At 40.5% G+C, this 27,729-nt stretch overlaps 1 protein-coding gene across 2 annotated transcripts in view; it reads right to left on the bottom strand.

Moving 5' to 3' along the window:
- Window positions 1–27,729, bottom strand: part of ABCA5 (ATP binding cassette subfamily A member 5) — a 121,790-nt gene that overhangs the window by 86,949 nt on the left and 7,112 nt on the right. For both annotated transcript variants that reach the window (XM_087854175.1, XM_087854176.1), the window contains exon 2: window positions 16,688–16,784. The gene's annotated coding sequence lies outside the window, so the exon portion shown is untranslated. The remainder of the gene's footprint in view (window positions 1–16,687; window positions 16,785–27,729) is intronic.

Below are 27,729 nucleotides of genomic sequence, written 5' to 3'. Positions count from 1 at the left end.
AAAATAAAAATATTTTAAATATGCAAATTTTATGAATAAAATAAAATTCCATAATAATATAAATTATAATGAGCAAAATAATAAGCTGTTAATATCATCATTCACATTACTGGTATTTATTATTAAATATTCATATTGCAGGTGTTAAGTAGGTATCTGGAACTCAGGAAACTGATTCAGACATGATATAAATTCAGAACTTACCAAATTCTGATAGCCACAAGACTGGATGAGATCACCAAGGGAGAGTGTAAACAGAAAAGAGTAAAGGTCCATCCGTGCTCTCATATGGATGTCCCAGAAGTGGGATAGCTGAATCGTAAGGTAGTTCAATTTTTACCTTTTTGAGGAAACTCCATACTGTTTTCCACAGTGGCTGTACCAACTTCCGTTCTCACCAACAGTGCACAGGGGTTCCTTTTCTCCACATCCTTACCAGCACCTGTCATTTCTTGTCTCTTTACTCATAGAGCCGGAAAAAATTTTTTTAAATAGAAAAGAGTAAAGATCCCAAATTATCAATGCCACGACCTGGAAGACCTGATTTTTCACAACGATGGATATCCAGCTTGTGAATTCACGAGTAGAGGCCAGGAGTATACACAAGATTCAGGTCACCTGAGCACGGCTTATAACGTCTGTCCCACAGCTCTTCCCAGCTTCCTTACTAGGTTCTAGCATCCGATGGATTCCAACCTTATCTAGGATCATGGGTTTTATTTGTTTGTGTTATATATTTAATTTACAAATATTTATATGATGCCTGTAAGTTCTAGACTCTGTCCTAAACATGTTAAAAATATTAACATATTTAAACTTTATGATCATTCCAGGAAGTCGTGAGCTTTATTATCCCCATTTTACGAAAGAGGAAACTAGGGAACAGGGCAGTTCAGTGGCTGGTCCAAGTTCTCCCAGCTATGAAAAGGCAAATTTGGATCTACCAGGAGGAACCTCTTCTTTAGTTACTGCAACAATGACGTAGAGAAGCTTTGGGACAACAGGAGGTTGTGCGATCCATCATTACCATACATGGGGAGGCCTCTGTGTTTACTGAATCACTAACTCAAGACTTAAAAGTCATTTTTCTCTTCTCAAGATTAAATCCCAGTTTCATTTAACCTTGGCATTCTATATTCTCAAATCCCTATTTCCAATTTTAATGATAGTCGAGAGGCCAAGGGCAGGCTGCCCCCGAAGATGGGCCACTTTGACATAAAGATTATTTTGAGTTAAAAGTAATCAAAACCCAGCAGATGCAGGAAAAGCTGTCTGCCTTCCCCCTCAACTGCCGAAGTTTGCATCGGAAAGGAGAGCCTGTCCCAGGAAGAGAGCTATTAACAGAGACTCCCCTTTACCTAAGAAACTTATGGGCATAATAGGGCAACCTTGTTTTTCCAAACATGCCCTTTCCCCTTCCTGTTAATGGCCTACCTCCCTTCTGTTTCCTTGGCCCTACCCCTCTCCTTAGCTCAGATAAGCTTCATCTTGCCTCATTGTCTTTGGAACTTCCAGTCTGTGAGGATTCCCCAGAGATATGCCCATTACATTTGATTTTCTCCTGCTAGCTTGCTTCATGTCGGTTTCATTCTAAGTCCAGATAGAAGGACCACAGGGCAGAAGAAAGTCTTCCTCCCTGATAGTTTTTTTTAGACACAAAAGTTTCAAAGAAACCTTCAAACTGTAGTACCGAAAATTCAATATGGTACTGGAAGGAAGGTCAATCAAAAGTACAAGTACATTGAAAATATTTCAGTGGTCCCTCCTACATTTTTTATTTTTTCAAAAGCAAACTATATCTCAAAAAGCCTATGCTCTTGCCAGTACAAATGAGTTTTAAGCCAGACACGTATTAGTAGTGCAGGACGACAGTCTCTATTCCCAAGGGAGATTGCAATACTCCTCCTTGTTCACCAGAAGTAGTCCAGCCTTTGGGCCATTTCATGGTTAATCTCTCTCCAGTAGTCATGTTGACTGATCAGTTGCTACTTTGAACAAAAAAGAAATGCTTTGTCAAAGTCAAAGTGAATGGTTTTAGAATAGAGGAAGAGACATAAATTGGATAAGTCCAAAGAAAAGAGCTTTGTGGACTCAGTCCATCCCACGAGCCTTTGCTTATTTCCCAAAACAGTAAGTTATGGGATCTGTTTCCTTTTTGTTATATTGGTCATGCCATTCTGAATAAGCAGATCAGTGGGTTTCCAGGACTTTCCCACTTGGTAAGTATGTTAAATGAAGCCGTGTCAAGACCTGTATTTGCCTTTCAGAAGCCTAAGGAACTAAGACAAATTCTAATAAATTGTTTTGTTTTTATATACCTGAATCAAATCTGATCAGGACTTGATTTTTAATTTAAATATTGTAGTGCTCAGGTTAGCTATCTGTTGGATTAAATGTCAGGCACATCCTTAATTTACTAAATTAGTGTTCAAGACTGTAATTGAAGTAATCTCTTTGATAAAGTATCCTTAAGGCAAGGGAATACTTCGACTTAATTAAAAAGAGAATGTCAGTTGATGAGTCTGTCTTTTCAGAGAATGTCTCTTTGCAGATATATTGAATCAAAGAAGTAATAATCAGCTCAGTGAAACCTTACCGTTAGAGAACATTTTTGTAATTTTTCAATGAATATACCATATGTATAATTAGGCAACGTGAGTACATCACATTTGCTCTGATGGGAGAAAATACGTTTTCTGAAACTAACACAGACTCTGGTCTTATCCTGAACTATAATCTCAGGGAATTCTCCTGACTGATGTTTGCTTCAATTTATTTTTATCATAGAGGGGTAATTCATTAAACATAACATATTTAAAGGCACTTTTAACACACAAGGTTTTTCTTTTTTCTTTTCTTTTTTTGTTTATTTTAGTAATACTCTAGGAGTAAGTCCCAGTTTCTCTGTTCTTCTCCTAGCCTGTCAACAACCAGCTTTATGATTTTGACAAATTATTTAACTACAGATTCTTTCACGTATAAAATGTCAAGTTTGATCTTCAGTGTTGGATTCTGGATCTATTATTCAATGATTATTTGCTTTATTTAAACATTACCTTTTGTTTTCCAAAAACTGAAGATCTTACTTATATTAAGCTGATCTTTTATTCCTATGTATCGAGTTCTAAAATCCCAAAGTTGGAATAATACCTTCAGGAAAACAGAGGCTGTGAAAGATGGAAATGGGCAGAATACTAAGTGTCCTGTTCAGAATATCCTGCTTGGTTATCCCTACCTTTCATTGTCTCTGGGCTATTTTGTAACATTGTAAGATGTAAAACACTGGTAGTGATTCAAAGAGTTCTTTCCTTAAAATGTGCAGGTTGGGTCCATGGAAACACAATTCATCATTGCCTTTGGATATGAACATGTTTTGTGTTAATTTGTAAATTCATTTCAGCATTCCTAATTGCTCTATAATTCTTTGAATTTTCCTTTGAATCAGTTAAAACATGTATTGGTTTCCTTATTAACTAATAAGTTAAATACAATCTTGGATGTGTTCATTTCTTATTTGTATTAGGGTCATGATTTATTTATTTTTATTTTCACCTTAAAAAAAATTATCCTTTAATTTACCTACATGGATTACTACAAGGATTAAGTAAGATGATGTGTGTGTGTTACGTACCAGTCACAGTGCCTGAGACCTAACGATGATGATGATTCGTGTTTAGTCTACTGAGCAAGTGAGCTTTGGTTCCAGTTAACAAGCGTCTTCCTCACAGCTAGCTGGTAAGAATTCAAAATAACAAAGGCTTTAGCTGAGATGGTTTAAAGATCATTAAAGCTACAGTTACTTGAGAAAAGGACTCATGTGTCCATAAACTCCCATCTATTTTGGTTATAAGTATCCAAATATCAATCTCACTTACAGCCATGTTTTGATTCATATTAAATACTTTCAAAATCTGTGAAGGGACTAGCGGAGATTAACTTACCACCTGAAGTGCCTATGGGTACAGAGGCTCAAGAAAACCACCTGAGAAACATAGAGAGTTTGAAAGGAACCCACGCTCACTGCTCACAGTTCTGCAACTAATTGAAGGCATCCACTGGCTGAAGATTCATGAATAATATAGCTTTTGTCACCAAGAGGGGAGATATAAGAAGGACTAGCAAATAAAAGTCAAAATAAGGGAGTCAAAATAAAATCCAACTGCCCTATTTTAGCTTATCTTACCACAAAAATAAATGTTGCATTGCAGAGAAGTGAAGGATATTTTATTTCGATATGTATTTCTCGGTTACCCCAGGGAACAAAGAAAGCTGAACTGGCTACAGTGAAAGATACAGTTTGAGCAAATAGGAAGGCATCCGATTACAAGCTTATTATACACTAGAGCTGGTTTTCTGGGAACAAGACTGGCTTTCATCAAGATACATAAAGTAGATTGTTGAGAAGATTAAGTGAGATGGGCTGAAGGGGCAGGAGAAACAACCCCCCTCCCCCCAATTTCTTTCCTTCAGTACCGTGATGAGCAAAATACACAACCACCACCACGAAACAAAGACTTAAATTCAACAAACATTTATTAAATACTGCCTACGTGCCAGGTAAAATCTCTACGCTGGTGAAGCTTACCTTGGCAGGGAGCCGGGAGCACCGTGGTAGAGACAGTCAGTAGGAAAAATGAAGAAATAAATGATATGGTATGTGGGAGTCATAGGTGCTATGGAGAAACATGTGAATGGCAAAGGGAAAGCTGAGAGCTACAGTTTTAAATAGCCTGGTCAGAGAAGGTCACTTTGAGAGGACATTTGAACAAAGACTTAAAGAGAAGGAGCCCGCCCTGAAGACACAGGGTGGGATGGGAGGAGGGGAGAACATTCCAGGTAGAAGTTCCTGAGGCAGGAAAATGCCTGGTGTGCTTGAGGAATAACAGGGAGGCCAGCTGGCTTCAGTAGAATGAGCGAGGAGGAGAGAATTGGATGAGGGCAGGGAGGTAACAGCTGAGGAACGAGGCAGAGCCTTATGGGCCCAGGGAATCAGGGTAAGGTCTTTGGCTTTCCTCTCAGAGATGGGGAGCCACTGGTGAATTTTAAATAATGGAGTGGTATGACCTTACGTAAATCTTAAAAGAATTGCCAGATGGGGCACCTGGGTGGCTCAGTCGGTTAAGAGTCTGCCTTCTAGAGGAGAGCATAGGCAGCAACGTCTATGACATCGGCCACAGCAACCTTTTTCATGACACATCTCCAAAGGCAAGAGAAACAAAAGATAAAATGAACTTGTGGGACTTCATCAAGATAAAAAGCTTCTGCACAGCCAAGGAAACAGTCAAAAAAACTAAGAGGCAGCCCACGGAATGGGAGAATATATTTGCAAATGATGCTACAGATAAAAGACTGGTATCCAAGATCTACAAAGAACTTCTCACACTCAATACACAAGAAACAAATAAACAAATCATAAAATGGGCAGAAGATATGAACAGACACTTTTCTAATGAAGACATACAAATGGCTAATAGACACATGAAAAAATGTTGAAAGTCATTAGCCATCGGGGAAATTCAAATCAAAACCACACTGAGATACCACCTTACACCAGTTAGGATGGCAAAAATAGACAAGGCAAGAAACAACAATTGCTGGAGAGGATGTGGAGAAAGGGGATTCCTCCTACATTGTTGGTGGGAATGCAAGATGGTACAGCCACTCTGGAAATCAGTGTGGAGGTCCCTTAAAAAGTTAAAAATTGAACTACCCTATGACCCAGCAATTGCACTACTGGGTATTTACCCCAAAGATACAAATGTAGTGAAGAGAAGGGCCATATGCACCCCAATGTTCATAGCAGCATTGTCCACAATAGCTAAATCATGGAAGGAGCCGAGATACCCTTCAACAGATGACTGGATTAAGAAGATGTGGTCCATATATACAATGGAATATTACTCAGCTATCACAAAGAACGATTTCTCAACATTTGCTGCAACATGGACGGCACTGGAGGAGATAATGCTAAGTGAAATAAGTCAAGCAGAGAAAGACAATTATCATATGGTTTCTCTCATCTATGGAACATAAGAACTAGGAAGATCGGTAGGAGAAGAAAGGGATAAAGAAAGGGGGGGTAATCAGAAGGGGGAATGAAACATGAGAGACTATGGACTCTGAGAAACAAACTGAGGGCTTCAGAGGGGAGGGGGGTGAGGGGATGGGATAGACTGGTGATGGGTAGTAAGGAGGGCACGTATTGCATGGTGCACTGGGTGTTATACGCAACTAATGAATCATCGAACTTTACATCAAAAACCAGGGACGTACTGTATCGTGACTAACGTAATATAATAAAAAATATTATTAAAAAAATGAAAAAATAAAGTGTACAACATGAAAACAAAAAAACAAAAAACAAAAAACAAAAAAAAAAAGAGTCTGCCTTCGGCATGGGGCATGATCCCAGGGTTCTGGGATCGAGTCCCACCTTGGGCTCCTTGCTCAGCAGGGATCCTGCTTCTCCTTCTGCTTGTCTCTCTCTCTGTGACAAATAAATAAAATCTTAAAAAAAAAATTGCCAGAGGAAAAAAGCAACAACTGCTCAAAAATGAAAGAATCAACAAGAAATTAGAGAATCTATAGAGGAAACAATGGGAAGTACTTGGCTCTCAACCTGCCCTTATGCCACCCCCACCAAACCCCTACAGCCAAAAAGCCATACTGAGAAATTTCCTCTCCCAAATCTGGAGACTACCAAGTTGAGTTGGTTTATTCACTTTTTTCTCTTTGAACCAAGGATGAGGAAAACAGTTTATTTCGGTTTCTACACCCGATTCCAATGTGTGAAGGGGAAGATTTCCCTCCCCACTTTTCTTGGGATACCAGCTGGCTGTCCTACAATTCAACCAAAATCGATGCTCTCTATCTGGAGACAGCATCAGATCCCACAGGTAAGGCTTTGGTACCACAAGACTGCCTTGCTCATCCCACACCAACTGCAAGCCAGACTGTTACTTGTGCTTCTGACCAACTGGCTATAAACCAGAAGTTCCCTCCCCCTTCCCCTTGGGTTCAATTAATTGGCTAGAGTTCAATTAATTGGCTCACAGAACTCAGGAAACCCATTTGTACACTAGATTACCAGTTTATGACAAAGGATATTAAAAGATACAAATCAATAGTCAGATGAAGAGATACACAGGAGGAGGTCCCAAACAAAGAGCTTCTGTCCTCCTGGAGTTTGGGGCCCAACATAGTGGCACATGGAAGCGTCTGGTTCCTGAACGTGGAAGCTCTCTGAACCCCCTCCTCTTTGGGTTTTTAGTGGAGGCTTCATGATATAGGCATGATTGATTAACTCATTGGTCATTGGTGATTGATTCCTCCAACACTTCTCTCCTCCCCGGAAATCAGAGGGTGGAACTGAAAGTTCCCCCCTCTATTCTTGGTTGGTTCCCCTGGCAACCAGCCCTCATTTTTAGGTGCTTTCCAAAAGTCACCTCATTAACATAAACCCAATTGTGGTGGAAAGGGGCTGGTTATGACTATGGAGACACCCACTGCAACTTGATGCCTTTGAAGCATTGCAGGAGATAAGGACAAGAGACCAAGTGTTATAACAAAGGATGTTCCCCTTGCTCTTGTCGCTCAGGAAGTCCTAAGGATTTTGTGAGCTGTGAGTCAGGAACAGTGGATAAAAAACAAATGTATATGAGAAATATATTTTGGTCACCCGAATGACCAAATACATATATTTCCCATAAATCACAATATCTCACAGTTGGGTTCGAGGGAGATAGAGAAATGAATAATGAGCTTCACTCTCTCAATGCGCTATGCTCTGAATTGAGGGAACTGGTCCAAGGTTGAATAAACAGGTGTAATGCACTATGGGAAAAGAATCAAGAAGTGGTCATATTATATCAGGTGAGAGAGAGGCACTCAAGTCTTAGCAAAAGGGAGTAGTTTGGTAACTTCAAGTATCCTATGGAGGGAAGAGTGAGTATAGCATGCAAGAGGCACAGAGCTACCTTACAGGAAAACATAGTTCAAGAATGGAATAAGGAAGGGTAATACCAACCTAAGGAAAATTATCACACAGTCCAAAACTATGTAATTACAGAACCAAGTAAAAAGAAAAAACTAAAGAATAATTAATAGAATAGACACTAGTGAGAATTGAATTACTGGTAGAGAGAAGTTTTGGATAATCAGAGTAAATGCACATAAAAAATAATACAGAAAATAAAGCAATAAATGAAACGACGAGATCCAGAACACAGACCGAGATAATTCAATCATAAATTTCTCTCCACGAAATTGGGACCCATCAGATGGTACAGATGTGCACAAAAATATAATTCAGGATGAATCTCCCATAGATGAAGAAAAAGCCTGCATTTGCAAATTAAAAAGAACACACTTTTTTTTTTTTCCAGGAAAGTCTGAGAGAGAATGCTCAAATCCCACATGATGACTTGAATCTCAAGGACAGAAGAATTCTTTAGAGGTCCAGGCAGAAAAGCAAATTATCTTCAAGAGGGGAAAAATAAAACTGGCATTCAGCTTTTCTGTTGCCACATTCAGGGTCCAAAGACAATGAAGCAAAGTCCTTAAGAATGCTGCTGAGTGTGGGATCCACAGGTCAGTAGCACGGGTGCTACCTGGACCCACGTGAGAGTTGCAGAATCTCAGACCCGATGCCAGGCTTCCTGAATCTGCACTTTTAAAAAAGATTTTATTTATTTATTTGTCAGAGAGAGAGAGAGCGCACAAGCAGGGGGAGCAGCACGCAGAGGGAGAAGCAGCCTCCCTGCTGAGAAAGGACCCTGATGTGGGGTTCATCCCAGGACCCTGGGGTCATGACCTGAGCCGAAGGCAGCTGCTTAACCGACTGAGCCACCCAGATGTCCCCTGAATTTGCATTTTTAACAAGTCCCCAGGTAATATCGACACATATGAAAGTGTGAGAATTCGTCATCTACAATGCTTTGACGGAAAGAAGGCATCGGCAGGAATATTCTCTTTCCCTTAGTTTGCTGTTCTATTTCTAAGGTCAGATGTTCAAATATGAAACGACTTACTCCGTGCCATGGCACCACGAGCCTTTCTGATAACATAATTCAGATGTCGCAAAGAATTCAGGAACAAAGAAGCAAGAAGTGAAAGCAGCGTTAACTTTGAATCCGTTTGATCAGACAGCAGAAACAACCACGAGGGTTACAGTGAACGGAACGCGCACGCGGGAAGCCCCGATGGTGTAAGTGATACAACGCACCCCAGGGAAGACGGGGAAGAGTATCCCTCCGGCTCACAGCACGCAGTCTATAAATACCTCCTAAATCGGAAGCATGGATTGTTTTTTTTTTTAATGCATAATGACTCCAATAGCTTATGTTTTTAATGTTCATATCTGTACTTTTTTTTTTAATTAACCTTAGAGACATATTTTAGGAAATGAGTTTTCCTGTGGTAAAGAGACATGTGAAGTTCAACAATTACAATTTCACTTCCTTTTATTTTTCTTACACTACATTCAAAAAAATGTAATATTTTATTTATTTATTTATTTATTTATTTATTTATTTATTTATTTTACTTGTTTATTTTTAGAGCGAAAGAGAGTGAGAGGGAGGAGGGAGGGGCAGAGGGAGCGGGAAGAGAGAGTCTTTTTTTTTTCTTTTTTAATGATTTTTTATTATATTATGTTAGTCACCATACAGTACATCCCCGGTTTCCGATGTAAGGCTCGATGATTCATTAGTTGTGTATAACACCCAGTGCACCATGCAATACGTGCCCTCCTTACTACCCATCACCGGTCTATCCCAATCCCCCACCCCCTCCCCTCTGAGGCCCTCAGTTTGTTGGGAAGAGTCTTACGCAGGCTCCATGCCTGAAAATCAAAAGCGAAACTGGGGGTAAAGTGGATCACTTCATAGGGATAAAACATTTCCTTTAAAAATGAAGGAAGAGGAAGGAAACCATTCTACACTTTATGTACACTTGATAACACAGCCTAAAAAGAAAAAAGAAAAAAGAACTACAGAAGAAAGGAAAATACCCATAAATCGTACTGTGAAAAAAAAACAACCACCTTTGAGTAACTGATGCAATAAATAAAAAGTCAGGACAGATAGATATAAAAGGTTTGAAAAATATGATTAACAAAACTTGAATAGATATTTATAGAGGATTGCTGGTAACAACCATAGATTGTACATTCTTTTCAAGAATATAACATATTCTTCCCCCCCAGATACTCCTATATTTTCTGGAACAACATGCGGATATGTGCAGCATACACATATACAAGAATGTTTATAGCTGCATTATTCATAAGAGCCAAAATGTGGAAACAACTCAACTACCTATCAACAAAGAATGGATAAATGGGGGTAAACCCATTAAAGGAATATTATAAGACAATCAAAATGAACTATAGTCGGGCCAGTGTGGATATATTACATAAGTATCTTGAGGGAAAAAAGCAAGATACATAAGAAGATATATAGTATGCTTCCATTTGTACAAAATATAATAAAAGGTAGAATGCAATAGCTCTATTTAGACTCTTAGAGATATAAAGAAAATCAAGGAACTGATTTCCATAAAAGTCCGAATATCAGCATACTGATTAATTCTGGAAGGCGGAAAGATCATCATCAGGAAAATACTTTCTGTAGTGACAGTAATGTTCTATTACCTTGAAAATGCCTCTGGCTGTACATTCCAAGGACAGGCGATGGGGGTGAGGAGCCTCCGAGTGCCTGGGTCCAATGCGGGGCTCAACCGGCAATCATATCCTCTCCGTGACCTCCTCTAATAGTAGTATTGCCAGATATTAAAATATACTCTAAAGCAGGGATTCTCAACTTTTGTTTCCCCTCCAGGGAACACTCAGCAATGTTTGGAGACATTTTTGAATGTCACAGCTAGGGGTCAGGGTAGGAGTCGCGGGTGGCACCCAAGACAAGCCACGTGAGTCCCCTTCTTAAAACCGCCACCTGTCCTTCTGGGGTGGCCTGTCTCTGTCTTCTGTCTCTCCTGGTCCTCCCTGTAGGGGGCAGTGTGCCCCCCCAACCCATTCTCTCCTTAGTCAGGATCTTCTTGTTTAATTCTCCGCAAGCATTTTATAACCCAGGTGTCTAGTTACATGAAAACACATCATACTATTTCTGTGGGGATTACATTACGTTTGTGGATGAATGAAGGGAAAACTAAAATTTATACGATGTTGAGTATTCCTATCCAAGAACATGAATATTTATATTTATTTATATTTATTGCTATTATAAAAATAGCCTATATATGCAAGCTATTGGTATGGTGTGTTAATTTTTAAAATTCGGGACTTTCCTAATGTTTTAATTGTTTGTAGTATTTTTTCCATTGCTTATTTTGGGTTTTCAAGTTCAATATATATATATATATATATATATAATCTATAATAGAACTGTCCAATAGAAGGTTTCATAATGATGGAAATGTTTAACTTCTACCTTATCCAAAATAGTAGCCACTACCATGCATACGGCTATTTTTTTAAAAGATTTTTATTTATTTATTTGATGGAGAGAGAGACAGCCAGTGAGAGAGGGAACACAAGCAGGGGGAGTGGGAGAGGAAGGAGCCCGATGCGGGGCTCGATCACAGGGACCTGGGATCACGCCCTGAGCCAAAGGCAGACGCTTAACAACTGAGCCACCCAGGCACCCCTATGCATATGGCTCTTAAGCACCTGGAATGTGCCTAGTATGACCAAAGAACTGAATTCTGACTTTCTTTCACTTATAATTAACTTTTTCCCCAAAAAACTGTTTTTATTATTAGACCTTGGGGGTGCCTGGATGGCTCAGTCGGTTAAGTGGCTGGCTCTGTATTTTGGCTCAGGTCATGATCTCAGGATCCTGGGATTGAGCCCTGTGATGGGCTCCAAGCTCAGCAGGGAGTCTGCTGGAGATTCTCTCTTTCTCTCCCCCTGCCCATCCCCCGCTTTCTCTCTTTCTCTGAAATAAATAAGTAAATAAATAAATAAGTAAATCTTTAAAAAAATAATAAACCCTGTAGTACAAATCTGAAAAGTAAACAAAAAACTGACACTTTTTTTTTTTTTTAAGATTTTGTTTATTTGAGAGAGGGAGAGAACACAAGCATCACAGAGGGGCAGAGGAAGCAGAGACTCCCCACTGAGCAGGGAGCCCCATGTGGGGCTTGATCCCACGATCCCAAGATCGAGACCCAAGCTGAAGGCAGACTCTTAACTGACTGAGCCACTCAGGTGCCCCAAAACTGACAATATTTACTTTAAATGTAAATAATCACAGGTGGCTATTGGCCACCATATTGGATAGCACAGGTCTCTATAGTTTTACTTCTTGCTTTTTAATCTATGTGTCTTGATTGCTAACTCTTATCTAAGTTTATCAGCTAATACTCCCAACATAATATTAAATAGAAGTGGAGATTGTAAGCATCATTATATTGTTTCTGAGTTTTGCAGGAAAAGCTCTAATAATTCCCCATTAAGTAAGGAAAATGCTGATACCGTGTGTGTGTGTGTGTGTGTGTGTGTGTGTGTGTGTGTGTATAGTTCATATGTAAGGAAGTATCCATGTATCAATATTTGAGTATTTTTGGAAAGGTATTAATGAGCAGGTATTAAATTTGTCAAATGTCTTTTTTACATCTACAGAGATGACTATATCATTTTCCTGTCTAGCCCTGTAAAGGTGATAAATTTTGGATTTTCTAATACTGAGCTGTCCTTGTGTTCCTGAGGTAAACTGCACTTAGTCATAATGTATTCTGGACTGGCCTCCTACTGTAAGCCATAGTGAATAGCCAGCAATCTCATCTACCGTTTCTTTTTCTCCCTCAGCTACCCAACATCTGATTTTAAGTTTTTTTGGTCCTAAGACCACTAAGAAAATCAGCAAGTTTATTCTACTTTTTACATAAAGTCCCAATTCTTCACCCTTGAAAATAATTGTACTATATCTACAGTATAATACATTATCCCTTATAACTGTTCCTGGTTCTTTTTTTTTTTTTTTTTTTTTTTTTTTGAGAAAGAGAGAGCGAGCAGGGGGAGGGGCAAAGAGAGAGGGAGAAAGAGAATCCTCAAGCAGACTCCCTGCTAAGTGCAGAGCTTGATGGGGGGCTCAATTCCAGGACCCCAAGATCATGACCTGAGCCAAAATCAAGAGTCAGACGCTTAACCGACTGAGTCACCCACGTGCCCCATCCAATAAATCTTATATTTGAATTTATATTATAGGAATATAATCTTATATTGGATTTATGCTTTAAAAATATGTTTCTCTTTTACATTTCTATAGATTTCCTATATTTTGATTCCCTGTGAGCCTGTTCTCTTTTGCCTCATTCAGTATAGTTACAATAGTTGCTTTTAAATCTAATCTGATTAATTCTAACGCATCGGTCATTCTGGAGTTGGCATCAGCCGATTGTCTTCTCCCTTTAAAATGGATCGCATCTTTTCTGGCTCTTTGTACGTAGAGTAATTTTGCATTGTAACCTGGACATTGTGGATTCTGTTATTTTCCTCCAGATTGTGGATATTTACATTTTCGCAGGCAATTAACTGCAAGCTGTCAACACCTGTGTTGGGTCGTGCCTCGGTTCTCAGTTCAGACTGACTTCAGTCTGTTTTGCTCGTGTGTGTTGCCAGGGTGAACCAGAAACTTGGCAGGTTTTCACACTGACTTTGGGGTCCTCCACCTCTCATGTGATGAGACCCTTTCTGGGGTTCCCTCCTCACTCTGTGGAAGCTCTGATTGCCCCGGACCCCTTTCCTGGTTTGCCCAACCAGGAAGAGGGGGAGCTTTCCATCTGAGTTTAAGCCTTCCAAAATCTGCCTGCTGGTGCTTGCTGTCTTTGGTGTTTGGCTCAGAGTTTATCTGCAGGCAGGCCGGGTAGGCTGTCACTCCATGGCGTTCAAAGCTGAACTTCCCTGGAAAGAATCTTTGATGTGCGAGTTTCCTGAGCTTATGGAGACTGATTCCTCAAGTATCAGTAGACATGATTAGACCTTATGCCGTTGTAGCGTCTTGCAAATACTCATGAATTGAATCCAGCAGAGTCCTTCCTAGTTTGGGCTGCGGCTCTCAGCAAACACCTGTGGAGATCTGGGGGTCCTCCGATTACCAGGGTCATCAGATGCCACGTTCCTTCCTTCGCTGCATCCCATGCAGATGGTGATTCCATGTGGACCTTGCAGATCTGGGTGATGCAACACCCAGAGTAGGGCTGTTGAAACAAATGACCACAGACGGCGTGGCTTCAAACAACAGAAATTCATCGTCTCACAGTTCTGGCAGCCAGAAATCAAGATGTTGGTGGGGTTGTGCTCCTTCTAAAGCTTCCTTGCTTCTTCCTTCTGGGGACTGTCCACAGTCCTTGGTGTTGCTTGGTTTCTAGCTGCATCACTCCCATTGCTGCTTCTGTTGTCCCATGGCCTTCTCCCTGTTTGTCTTCTGTGTGCCCAAATGTCCCTTGCTCAATAAGGATACCAGTCATTGGATTAAGGCCTATATTAATCCAATACGATCTAGTCTTAGTTTGAGTGCATCTGCAGAGACCTATTTCCAAATAAGGTCAAATTCACAGGGGTTAGGACTGGAACGTATCTTTTGGAGAGTACAGTCCAACCTACAACAGGTGCTTAATCTAAATGAGCTGATGATGTAACAATTACAACCTGAACAAATAATTTCTGTGACTAGGGGCGCCTGGGTGGCACAGCGGTTAAGCGTCTGCCTTCGGCTCAGGGCGTGATCCCAGCGTTATGGGATCGAGCCCCACGTCAGGCTCCTCCGCTATGAGCCTGCTTCTTCCTCTCCCACTCCCCCTGCTTGTGTTCCCTCTCTCGCTGGCTGTCTCTCTCTGTCAAATAAGTAAATAAAATCTTTAAAAAAAAAATAATAATAATTTCTGTGACTAACCAAGATTCACGATACACAGATTACCATCAAAATCTGTATAAATTGGATGTAAAGGACTATCCTCAATTCAGACACAAATGCCCAGAATGAAATCACCCATTGATGTAATGCAGGGGCAGATGTGCATACGAGTTAAGAATGAGCTTTGGGGAGCCCGGGTGGCTCAGTTGGTTAAGCGCCTGATTCTTGGTTTCGGCTCAGGTCACGATCTCAGGATCCTGGGATGGAGCCCTGCATTGGGTTTCACGCTTAGCGAGGAGCCAGCTTGTCCCCCTCCCTCTGCTCCTCCCCACGCTCTCTCTCTCTGTCTCTTTTTCTCTCTCGAATAAATGAATAAATAAATCAATAAATAATCTTAACAAGGAAAAAAAAGAATGAGCTTTGGCTTTGAAACGAACTGGGTTTGGATCTTGAGTTCTTGTCTTGCCGGCTGGTGAAGGTCTTAAATCTCCTTCAGCTCCTGCTTCATTATCCAGAAGTGGAGAAAATACACTTAATTCACAGGTTCTTGAGAATGTCTAGGATCAAAACAATGCCTGACACTTAGACCTTCGGCTATGGAATTGTCCAACCGGATATTGAATTAAATATCGAATTATTCGATTGTTGACGAAATAGTCAAAGAGTAAGAGGTCCTCCAGAGATCCTACTGTACAAAGCATGCTGTGGACCCAACTGATCAGACCCGGGTTGAACCTTGATTGTACCGCACTCTGGTCTACCTGGTGGTAGCATTTATTTTTAAAAATACTCGAATGGGGACTTTCAACCCACAACTTTATCAGGATAATAGGAATTAGTACTTATAAATCATGAAACTCAAACCCTTAAATAAACTCTACTGTATTACCCATTTTGCTTTTATATGCATTTAAATACAATTATATGTAGTCATAAACATGGTGCGGTCCAGAATTTAATTCTCCCTTCCCAGATTAAACTTCAGGCAGATGAGGGAAATGTTTTGCGAAAGGTACTGATCTTCCCCTTCTCTCATTGTCTGGGCCCTGGGCCTATGCCGTCTCCTTGTTTACACCGATCTCTGACCGGTTTGTCATTTCTTGTTCCAGGAATGTACATCTCAGACCGCATTACTCAAAGTTCACAACACAGTCTTGAGGGATGGTATTTATTTTTTGCACTGTTCTTCAAATCTTCTTAATAGATTCCTTCTGTTGAGAAATGTGCTCGCCCAAGCTGTCTGAGGCAGGTGCCTCTGGCCTTTTGTGTGACAATTCATCCAGATGGGAGGTGACATCAAGGAAGCCTTTCGGAGAGGTTACGGCATGGCAGCCGAATCCTGAAACCTGTCAGGGAGACCAGGCAGTGGGGCAGGGCATCCCAGGAGCAAGCAGCAGCCTCCGTGTGGCCAGAACACATCCTCTCCCACCAGCCTCGTTGGTGAGAAAGGCAGTTTGGAGGAGAGTGGCACCAGATAAATCTGGGCAGAAAGCCAACGTATGACGAGCCTCCCATAGCAAGCTGAGGAGTTGGCGTTCCACGTGGCAAGTGTGGGTGTCTGGGATGCGGAACCACTAGCATGTGCCATGGCTTTATGTGGCCATTCACACTATATTTGCGCTGTAGCACGAGGCCGATGATGGACGGAGACAGGGCGGCAAGAAAGAGCATCTTAAGTCTTATCCCGCCCCCCCCATCCATTTCCTCCTCAGTCCACTGCAGTCCCCTTGTACTCCGCCAACCCCTTCTATTCCTCTAGCCCACCTCCTGGCAATTTTCTCTTTATTGCAAGCATCTCGCTCAGCTGTGCTTACCTGTTCACATGTGCGTATCCTCTACTAGACTGTAAGCTTCTCGAAGGCAGCGGCAGGACCACACTCCGTTTTGTACATGCAGTATCGAGCCCAACGCCTAGAAGAAAGTAAGCATTCAATAAATTCATGATGGCACTCCTTTGGTATTTAATGAGTGTCTACTATGTGTTTCCCGGAAAACTGCTAAAGGCCCAGAGCGCAGCAACGTAAATAAAACAGAGAAAAATCCCTACCTTCACGGAGCTTGCATCCTCACCCTGAGAGCCACACAATAAATTAGGGAGTAAGTAAATAAATAAACAGGTAAAATTTTAGTATGTCAGATAAGGAGAAGAGTTATGGAAACAAAATAAATCGAGGGAGAGCAATTGAGGGGGGTGACTGTAAGTAGGGTGGTTAGGGAAGGCTTTGCTGATAGTAGAACACAAACTCGAAAAACAGGGGCGCCTGGGGGGATCAGTCGGTGAAGCATCTGCCTTCAGCTCAGGTCATGATCCCAGGATCCTGGGATCAAGCCCTGTGTCGGGCTCCCTACTCAGTGGGGAGCCTGCTTCTCCCTCTCCTCCCTGCTCATGCCCTCTCTTGCTATCTCTGTCTCTCTCAAATAAATAAATAATATCTTTAAAAACAAACCTTGAAAAACAAGGGAGCAGCTACGTGGATATCTGGAGTGGGGGGAGCAGGTGGGGGCAGGCAGAAGGAACTGACAGAGGGAAGCCCTGAGGACCCTGAGACAGGACCTGATAGGGTGTCCAAGGAATAGCAGAGGCCAACACAGCTGGATTTTGGCTTTTACTCTGAGTGGAATGGGACGCCGCTGAAGGGTTCTGAGCACAGGAGTGGCACAATCTGACTTCTGATCTGACATGACAGCTTTGGCAGCTGTGCTGAGAACAGCCTGAAGAGGGACACACGTTCTGCTGGGCAAGAGAAGAGGTGGCTTGGACTGATGTGGAGAGAGACGCTAGACACGGCACACGGTTTGAAGGTGGTTTTCTTTAACTGGACCTGTTAGTGTTCGGTCAGGGTTATCAGGAAATGAGAGGGGTTGAGAACTTCTTCAGTTTGGCATGAGCAATTAGAAATACGGAGTTGTGATTCCCTGAGACCAGAGTAAATGGGGGAGAACCACTTAACTCCCTGTCCAGATTATGACACCTTTGAGAGTGAAAGGACATGCCCTAGAGCTGGGAAAATGTAGGGACTGTCTTGGAAAATCTGTTTACCCTAGAGTCCTGGCTCTCAATCAGGGGCGATTTTGCCCCCAAGGCCACGTCTGAAGACATTTTTGGTTGTGACAACTGGGGGGCTGCCACAAATACCTGGTAGGAGGAGGCCAGATTTGCTGTCTCTGACAGCACCTCTCAAGAAAGAATGATCTGGTCCAAAATGTCAACAGTGCGAAGATTGAGAAATCCTGTCCTAGAGATAGGAAACAGGACGAGAAGGCCAGATTTGCTGACATGCACAGAGATAAAGATCAACGTAGTCAAAGAGATATGTCATGAAGATGCTCAGCTCTTCATTAGTTTATCATTTCTACCCAGCTACTTACCCAAAAAAGCATATACCCTCGAACACAGAAGAATATTAAGAAATTATACAATTGAAAGAACCTACAGATTAATTAGCCTTATAACCGGGGGTTTTCTGGGACCCTCACCCATCCACTCCTCAGCTAGCCTTTCTTTGGCCCAAGGCTCAGTTCAGCTACAACACCATTGGTACTGGTGGCTTCCCGGATTTCCAAATAATAAAAAAAGGAAGTTCAAATGCAATTTTAAGAAAGTGATGGCCAGGATCACCAGCCATCTAAATACAGTGAGCTGTACGTGATTTTACCAGCAAAACAGATATGGGAACCTCTCCGGAAGAACAAGATTGTCAAGTGGGATGCCCGAACTCATTCTTCTCCCCACTCCATCTTCCCTCCAAAGCAGAATGAGTGAATGAATGGATGGATGGATGGATGGATGAATGAATGAATGAAAACTCCATTAAATGGAGTCAGAATGCAAGGGGTTGACTGCCAGATCTCTGTGTTCTTGCTTTGCCCCCTTCATCTGTGTGGACCATTTGTGAAGTTATAACTAAGCCTCCCACTGGCTGACCTAAAAGCATTCTTGGAGTCCCAATGAAGGTTCTCACAGTCTAGTCATCGAATGAGGAGGAGTCCTAGACTCCTAGAGGCGGATATATCTGAATAAGCCTGTCGGTTTCTGAGCAGTTAGAATCTGAGAGTGAACATTCCAACTCTTAGGCTGATAGAACAAATTAAAACTTTCAAACCAGCCTTTATTTTTCACACTCAGGTCTAAGAGAGGTTCATGAACTCAAACCCTTTCCTGTCTTGATTTTCTCCTATGATCTTATCATGGGATCCCGGGCTTTAGCAAAATGCGCAACATTGCCTTTCTGTCTGTGCCTAAATACTAAGAGGGTGCCCAAAGGTTTTCTTTTTGGTCAGCATTCTATCAAGGCTTCGTTTTCTACTATCCGCAGGCACAAGAGGGCATTCACAGCTATTACATAACATGAAACTGAGTAAGGGTAGTGTGTACACATTCAGAACCCTGCCCTCTGTGTGGAATGTGAAGAAACAAGTTTAAGCAGGCATGTGCCCCCAAACATGGGGGACCTTCAGGGGAAGCGCAGGGAGAGAGTCATCAACCGATCCTCACGTCCTGTGCATTCAGGTTAAGTTTCATGAACAGGGAGGGAGGAAAGCTGTAAAATTTCTGGGCTTCTTGCAATCCCCGGATTTCCACCTTGGATTTTTTTTTGTCAGAGAACTATGAGCATTTCATCACACGGACACTATTCCTACCTACTCTGTGAGGGAAGCAGTTCTCTGGCACTGCTGGTACACTTAGAGAACAAACAAAACCACGCGTGTCCACATCGAAGGGAGCATCCGATGAGCAAAGCTACAGGGCTACTTCTGAACGTTGGATTCCCCTCCAGTGGGATACTCGGTGCTCCAATGCATGCCATGGTCCGGGGCAGCATCCCAGGAGGGGGTCCAGATGTGAGGCACCTCTCTCAGCCCTGCACATCCCCCCGAAGTAAAACAAAACAAGCAAAATGGCTACCAGGTACCAGAAGGATTAATAAATTGTCCTTATTCGACCTTTTCCTCCCTTTCATTTGAAGACAACAGGTGGGTGGTTGACTGCAGTCACACAGAGATCCCGTCCGATCCTGAAACCTACTTGAAGGATCATCAACAGATCAATTGGATACCTGTTTCCCCAAGAATAAAAGATACTCATGTGCAGAAGCTGATGTCTGGATCCGTTCAGCCCTCCATCTTTCACAACACTCACTGATAATTACTACTTGTCAATGCTTGTTAAGAACTGCCTACATCTACTTTCTGAATCTCGGAAGAAAAAATATACATGGTGGGCATGATTTCTGAGGCTCAACGTGGAGGCTCTCCGAATCTAGCACACTTCATTATCTAAATGGGACAACAGGAAAATCATTTTTTTTTTTTTTTTGCATTGGTAAAATTCAAGAGTCTCATCACCTTCAGGGAAATTGGTCTTTGTTCTTGGAGTATTCCAAGTGCACTGTATAAATTGCCTGTGCCAATGAATACAGAAATAGAACAAAGAGCACACATATAGCATCTTGAAAAATGATTTCATATTACTCGTTATTCTGCCTCCAAAAGCATTATACCAAATTGATTGAAGAGCTATCTAGAATATCATCTACCACAGCTCAGCTCTTCCTCTCCCTTATGACTTATTTTTAAAATGCTGTTTTTAAGACACGAGGCGCAATTCATTTTTTGGAAGGCACACTGATAGATATTTGCTCGGCACTTGTTACAGAAACTTTTTTTTTCTTTGAAGGAATCTGTCATGGGGAACACAAGATCTAAAAAAATACCTTATTTCCTCACTTAACTATCTACTCGAAACCAGCATGGATCATAAATTCCTAAAATAATTCACCCAGATAAATGAAAGTTAAAAGGTTAAACGTATACATTTTTAGTCAAGTTGAACGTGTCGCTTCACAGTCCATAATAGCTGCAAAAGCTGACACTAATATTGGGGAACGAAAGCAACAGAGCATGCTACTGGTAGGTTGGACTTCTTTAAAATTTCTGAACACTAATGAAAGCCTCAGGGTCTCTGTACCTACCCTTTGGAGCTTCTGAAGATTCTTACTGGATGATTTTTCATGTCTGGACTTCTCTTAACATTGATAAAGGAAGAACAGTTATTTTCTACATGTATTTTAAAACTCATGATGGAAATTAACTCTTCCAGATAAAAAAATTACCTAATTTTGTCTTCTGGTCCTTTCCTCTTACCCCTGCCTAGTTCCAAACAATTCATGTAGATCATTTTGGAGAGGTTCCAAATTATTTCAAACATACAATCAATGAATAAATCTTTCGTAAGAATTGCTCCATTTTTAAATAATAATAATAATAATAATAATAATAATAATAAAAAAACACCTCCCATACATGCTCACGCCTCTTCTTGATTTAATTATCAGCCAACTAAGTCCCAGGGAAAACATTTTGATTTTTAAAATATGTCTAATATAAATTTTAAAACTGAGCTACTTTAGTTAATTAACAACTTAATTAGCAGAAAGGCAGCCCCATTAGTAATGGTTACAGTAGAAAAGTTCATACAAACACAATGAATATAAGAAATATAGAGATTAAAGGAAATGAAAGGATTTAGAATAGTAAGGTCCTAATGCATATGCAAATGATTGGAAAGAACTAAAATACTGTTATCAGTATATTTCTTTAATAAGGAAAACCCCGTCTTAAGAACTGACCATTGAAGCCTGATGACTCTTTCCACCTCCCATTAACTACTACTATGCCCTCTGCTGTTTGCTTTGTTAATCTATGACATTACATGGCCGAAGGCCTACATAATTCATGCCTGGGCTATTCAGTTGTCTTTTAAATCCATTCCCCGCTGTGGAATGGAATGGTTTTCTCCATATGGCCTCCATTTCCTCTTAACAAGCATCCAACAGTGTTTTGATTTGCTGCAGTAATAAAAATATTTCTTCTCTCTTTCCCTTCCATTAAACTAAGCTTTTCTTTTCACATTTCTTTATGTTGGTGGTAACCTTTCTCTAATTTCAAAGCTTTCTTCTTGCCTTTATCACTTGCGAGGAGGAGTGTTCTTATATCCCAATTTACTTCCACTCTACATACAGTATCTTCGTTCTCAAGAAAGGAGCCAATGCTGAGAAATTTAATAGTAATAAAGATAACCAAAAGCCTCAATACCTTATAGCCACTGAGCATATATCATGGGCCGGGCACTCTTCTTAGAGCCTTAAGTCTATTAGTTCATTTAATCTTCTCGACTACCCCATGAGGTAGGTACTGTTATCGTTGCCTTTCTACCTGTAGGACACTGAGGCATAGAGAAGTGATCTATTTTGCCCAATTCACAGAACTAGTATAGATTGGCCCTCGAATAACATGGGGGTCAAGGGCACCAACCGCCACCCCCCCAATTGAAAATCTACGAATAACATTTTTTCAAATAAAAAATATTATTAGATTTTTAAATTTTAATTCCAGTGTAGTTAACATACAGTGTTATATTAGTTTAGGTGTACAATTTAGTGATTCAACAATTCCATACATCTCCCAATGCTCGTCCTGACAAGTGCACTCCTTAATCTCCATCACCTATTTCACTCATCCCTCCACCCACTGCCCCTCTGGTAACCATCAGTTTTTTCTCCATAGTTAAGAGTCTATTTCACGGTTTGTGTCTCTCTCTCTCTTTTTCCTTTGTTCATTTATTTTGTTTCTTAAATTCCACATATGAATGAAATCATATGGTATTTGTCTCTCTCTGACTGACTTCTTTCACTTAGGCATAATACTCACTAGCTCCATCCATGTTGTTGCAAATAGCAAGATTTCATTCTTTGTGATGGCTGAATAATAGTCCATTGTGTATTCCGTGGTGTATGTATACCGCAACTTCATTATCCATTCATCTATGGATGGACACCTGGGCTACTTCCATTATTTGGCTGTTTGGCTATTGTAAATAATGCTGCAATAAACATAGGGGTGAACATATCCTTTTGAATTAGTGTTTTTGTGTTCTTTGGGTAAATACCCAATCGTGAGATTACTGGATCGTAGGGTGGTTCTCTTAATTTTTTTGAGGCACCTCCATAGTGTTTTCCACAGTGGCTGCACCAGTTTGCATGCCCACCAACAGTGCACGAGGATTCCTTTTTCTCTACATCCTCATTAACACTTGTTATTTCTTGTGTTTAGGATGTTAGGCATTCTGACAGGTGTGAGGTGATATCTCATTGTGGTTTGATTTGCATTTGCCTGATGATGAGTGATGTTGAGCATCTTTTCATGTGTCTGTTGGCCATCTGGATGTCTTCTTTGGAGAAACATCCGTTCACGTCTTCTGCCCATTTTTAATTGGATTCTTTGCTTTTTGGGTGTTGAGTTGTAGAAGTTCTTTATAATTTGAGTGTAGCTGACACACAATGTTACATCAGTTTCAGGCAAATCCATGAGTAACTTTTGGCTCCCCCCAAATTTAACTAGTAATGACATACTGCTGACTGGTAGCCTTACAGGTAACATAAAGAGTTGATTAACACGTATTTTGCATGTTACATTTATTATGTACTGTATTCTTACAATAAAGTAAGGGAAAGAAAAGTATTTAGAAAATCATAAGAAAAATACATTTACAGTACTGGACTGTATTCATTGAAAAAAAATTCCACAAATAAGTAGATCTGTGCAGTTCAAACCTGTGTTACTCAAGGGTCAACTGTAATTAGAAGAGCCAGGAGTCCAACCCAGCCAGGCTGTCTGGCTTCAGAGTCTGTGCTATAATCCCTTCACAATTATGGTCAACTTACACAGGTCTGGTGTCATCAAATTATACCTATGAACAACTAGCCAATAATGGAAACTGACTTGGTGATGGAAACAAGGGCTAGAGCTGTATCAATGTATCTGCTTCCATGGGATATTAGAGAGGAAAACTGCCATCTGCTGATGCTATGTTCTTGGTATTTGACACTTGACTCTCTCTACCAGAGTCCTCTCAACATACAACAAGAGCCAAAATTCACATTTACGTGAACTTTTATTGCACCTAATTCTTCTCAGTATTTACAGCCTAAATCACACTATTTATAGCCTAGACCACAATGAATGGCATCTCAGCAGCTCATGTGACTTCAGTCCTCAATCGTCAACTGTTCAGTTGAGGGGAAAGAAGGGTGATTTATAAGTACAGCTAAGACACACTTATCTACTCCTAGATGAGGCAGGGACCATCATTTTCTATGAAATAGACCTGGAGTTATTTTATTAATTCAAAGTCGATTACTTTGCTTTTTTATGTATGAATTTGGTATTCGAGGTATACGTTATAAGTAGATAAAATACACTCCAAATTATTTATCTGACTCCCTTTGATTTTTCTTTTGATCTACGTCCGACCATATCTGCTAATTCTCGTGAAATATTTCCATATAATATCATTCTGAATTTTTCTGCCTTTTCCAACCTAAACAGCTTTGAATAGCACACTTGACTTTAACAAATATTCATCATAGCTGACTCTTCTATTAATATAAACTTTTAAAAACAGGTAGGATAGGGATTAATTTGCTAATTCAAATTCCCTTCCTAAATTAAATGTGAATGGCTGAGAAAATAGCTAGTGGGAATCCTTAGAATCATTTTTTCATGTGACATCTGTTGATTCATTATCAAAAACGGGTTTGAAACAAAACATAGGAACCATATTATGTAGAAGGGCTCCTGAAGAGCACCACCAGCCAATAAATTCCATATTTCAGAGTCACCCCTGTCCTTGAAAAATAGTCCGTGACCATTGGTTATATAAAGACTTGAGGTCGAATTCGTTAAACATCTTTCTAGAACACGGCTTTATGCCTCTGAGTTGGGAGGTGTATTAATACGTTGGTAGCATCCAAAGAGGTACAATCTTATTTTAGTCATGTTTTGGAAAACTTTGTGCCTCTGTTAATTTTAAATATAACAGAGAATCGCTCGTAACAATTTTAGTTTCACCCTGGTATTGCTCCTAAGTCAACATCATATAAATCAGGTCACTTAAAATTGTGACAGTGAGGGTTCTCAGTTTGCAAACTAAAACACTGCCTTCAGCTTACTAGATTAAAATCTGAATTAAGGGGCGCCTGGGTGGCACAGCGGTTAAGCATCTGCCTTCAGCTCGGGGCGTGATCCCGGTGTTATGGGATCGAGCCCCACATCAGGCTCCTCCGCTATGAGCCTGCTTCTTCCTCTCCCACTTCCCCTGCTTGTGTTCCCTCTCTCGCTGGCTTTCTCTATCTCTGTCAAATAAATAAATAAAATCTTTAAAAAAAAAAAATCTGAATTAACGTCAACCCCCCCCAATGTTGATGAAGAAAGAAATAGATATTTACAGATACAGGACTAAATAGAGAAATATATTTTACATCTGAGGTGGTTTTTGCTCACACCCTGTGAATTATAATAACTTTATCTTAGTTTAGAAGATAGTTAGATGTCGTAAATATATTCTGCTTTGGGTGCCTGGGTGGCTCAATCAGTTAAGCCCCTGACTCTTGATTTTGGCTCCGGTCATGATGTCAGGGTTGTGACATCCAGCCCTGTGTCAGGCTCGCCCGCTTGGTGGGGAGTCTGCTTGTCTCCTGGTCCCTCTGCCCCTTTCCCCCCTGCATGCACATACTCTCTCTCTCTCTCAAGTGAATCTTGAAAAAATATATATTCTGCTTTCTTTCATGAACCTACCTATAATGCCGGGAGCATTTATTGTGAATATACAGCTGCCCTAACTTCAAACCCAGATACACTTCGGTTTGCTATCTCATTAAGACAGGGTAAGAACTAATATTATGAAATTCATACATCCTTAGACATTTTTTTACATAGCACATCTTAAATAACTACTATGAGAAACTCTACTTTACAGAAAATTAATGAGTCATTAAAAATTAGGAGCCAAGCATTCTATCTTTTCATAAAGCATTACCTGGGTATTTAAAAAAAAATCTTCCACATGCCTATTAAAAACCTGTAGACTGAGCTTCCAAAATCATAGATCGCACGGAAAGCAGCTTAAGAAAATTGTACACAACGCTTTCTGCAATTTTCTTTGAAATATCCACCAGCATTTCAAAATTTACTCAGTGCCAGATGGCAATATGCCCAAAACTGTTTAATACATGCACTTGATATTTATTTGGATTCGAACAATCCAGAAACAGCAGGATAAATAAGGCCCTGGAAAATGGAAATCTCTGGTTGCCTTTTGCAAATGTGCCGGTTTTTAGATTTCTTCATTTCCCACCTAAATGTCAGTAAAGCAAGGCTGATAGAAAGGAGCCCTAAAGGAGACTTCCAAACAGTTCCAGAGGCAGGAGGTACAATCTAATCGACCTCTGCTGTTTTACTCCTTATGTTGTAGGCTACAGAGTCCATGGAGCTCGGGGCTCACACTATTGCACCATGAAGAGGTTCGCCTTAACCCTCTTTATGGTAGGAAGCCCAATCTATAAAACACCATCAGACACTCATTATATTCTCAAATTGCTACTTTCTAATACTATACAATACTTATAAAACCCTATTTGGTTCTAAGACAGACTAATTGAACAACTATATAGAACCCACTGTTTTTAGGAATTTGGCTCAGAAACAAAATCATGAGTCTACCACCTCAAAGGAACGGACATAAGGAGAATTAGCAGTATTTTCAACTTATCTGCCGTATGCTGTTAGCAATACAGCATTTCCTTTGGACTCTACTCCAAATGGAACAATTTAAGAAAAAGCTGATTTAGTATGTTGACTCCCTATAATTATTTCTATAGCGCTGTGTAGTTCAGATAGCTTCTTAACATTCTGTGAACTGTTGAACTTTCTCTGTAACTTGCATAGATCGCTTATCTAAAATATTTCCCAGAATATTTTATAGTTTTTAACGAAGTGCAGCAGGTCAGTATGACCGGAATTATTCAGGTCTGTGACTAAAGCCCAGAACCATCTATTAATATCAATGTAAACAGATCAAGGAGCCTTGAAGGGCACAACACTGTCCAATATCAGTGTTTCTAACTCATTCTCACATAGCACAGGATTTACTGAATCGTCACAGTGCGTTGGCTACGGTACAGAGTGTAAAGGAGATACACGGATTTATTGTGGGCTTTCGAGTCCTGAGCTGAGCTTGTCCCATGAATAACTAATACAAAAACGGGGCAAAATGTTACCGAATGAGTCTTAACCTGAAGAAGGTACAATTTCTAGGGCACTGACTACAAGCTACCTAGCTTAAGACGAGACCGGATAGCTGAAGTAAGAGACTAGGGATCGGAAGCCAAGTTTCTACATCTGCAACCAGACAGTTTTAAATCACATGTTTTCCCATCTTGTCCAAGTAAAGCAACAACATGAGATGATGATGATAAACCGGGATTTAGGGACAACCCACTTCAGTGTCTCTGTAAGGATAAAATGATATATGGTGGATGTGGAAAGCGCCTGTAAACCTTGAAATATTATAAAAATGTTACTAACATTACCCACAGGATTTTAAGTTTCTCAGAACAGAGATCATACTTTTTCCATTTTCTTAACCCATGCCACGCTTGTCATAACTGTAGGTCTTAATGAGGGTCTAGTACTTTTTAAAATGGGATATAAGAAACCAGCGTGCTTCTCTCTTTTCTTTTCTTTTGGGCTCCTGGGATAAAAAGATTTGTGAGATGTAATGTTTTATAGCTGGCATTGCCTGTATTTTATATTTTGATTTTTCTTAATCCTTCTTTGGTACATAGACCTAGTATTTAAACATCTGGCATTTGAACATGCTGAGAGATGTGCAGGAAAAGGAAAATAGATGGAAAGGCAGAGATACTCCAGGAAAACTGAGAGCTGATACTTCTTATGTTACAAGACTCATGATTCTTATAGGAAATGCTCGATTTAATCAGTCCATCAAGAAATACTT

The sequence above is a fragment of the Ursus americanus genome, chromosome 23 (assembly GCF_024610735.1).
Source record: "Ursus americanus isolate L20-20 chromosome 23, mUrsAme1.1.p, whole genome shotgun sequence".
In the NCBI taxonomy this organism is placed as follows: domain Eukaryota; kingdom Metazoa; phylum Chordata; class Mammalia; order Carnivora; family Ursidae; genus Ursus; species Ursus americanus.
This window is presented reverse-complemented; position numbering and strand designations above follow the sequence as displayed.